Here is a 1,344-nt window from a genome sequence, read left to right on the forward strand (position 1 = left end):
AAGAAAAATCGGGTCAAAATTTGTACTTGTAAGTTGAAATCCACGTGCAGTGAGGAAACCTGAGCGCAAAGTTTTACACGTAGTTTTTTGCTTTGTATCTGTAACCAGACTTTAACAAAAAAAAATTGAAACTCGTGTAAATGTTTTTTTGCAAAAACAAATCTTTTTTACACACAGACAAGTTCCCATCTGTAGATGCACAAACATAAAACTTTCAGATATACTACTTAGATAGGTATACCAAACAACCTGAATCTGAGCGCATGTGACTCCATCTATATCCAATTACAAGTTCTCTGCCTACATTGCTGATCACTTGCTGAGGCTCCAAAGGGGTCCTGTCTTCTTTGTCACTGGCCTTCAGAGGGTCCCCCGGCCAATGTCACTCCCCAGCCAAGCTACAGGGGTGTCCTGGCACCTCTGCCAACACAAGCCTCCATAGAATGTCCTCCAGACATGCTGACCTCAGTGTAGTGGTAACACTACACCAAAGGTGCGTAGTGTGTACAAACACACTACACACCTTTGGAGTGGAAATCGCAAGTTCAATTTCCAGCACAGTGTCCTGGCTAGACCTCCCATGCTAAAAATCAATCCTTGGAATGGCGTGACTATACCTGCAGCTGTGTATGATTGTCTAGGTGACAAATAAAGCTCGGTTTTTGTTGTTGTTTTTCACAAGGCACCAGAGGATCTCCACCACTGATGTTGACCTCCAGCTAAGTAAAGCTGAGCTGTCCCATGTCCTTCTAATTTGTCTTGCCTCCACTACTGGTTTCCTGGCCAAATTCCAAATGTTTTTGTAAAGGTTAAATTACATCATGGGCGTTATCATTTAATATTTTCCAAACTTCATCTTATGAAATGTGTTTTTTTTTTCATATATATATCTTAATTTTTTTTGCAAATATGTTGTCATGTTTTTGCATCTAGTTTAAGATCTTGGCTGTCTTTTCTGGATGTGGTTGAAGAGTCCTGGTGTCTGTAATGCTGTTTAACACGATTTTGCACACAGTTTTGCTGCCATCATTATTTAGCAAAAAACAAAAACAAACCAAAAAAAAAAAATCATTGTCTGCTATCCTGGCTGCAGGGCATGCTCATGTGTTAATTACATATAGAATTGCTATGAAATCTGACACATTACTGAATAATAATATAACATTTTTTGAGCCACCCATAAGTTGACTCGCTGGTGTGTTTCACATGCCCCGATGCATAACCCATTGCATTTGTCTTCTTCTGAGTTCTTGAAAAAGTCGCACAGTCTTGTGGAACAGTGTGTGTTTCCATAGTGTGCATTGACCTACAACAGGGTTTGTTTGTGCACCCCGAGAGTCTTGT

This window comes from Copadichromis virginalis, linkage group LG23, assembly GCF_057382275.1.
Source record: "Copadichromis virginalis isolate Kocher_CV1m ecotype Utaka linkage group LG23, C_Virginalis_male_GT1.1, whole genome shotgun sequence".
NCBI lineage: Eukaryota > Metazoa > Chordata > Actinopteri > Cichliformes > Cichlidae > Copadichromis > Copadichromis virginalis.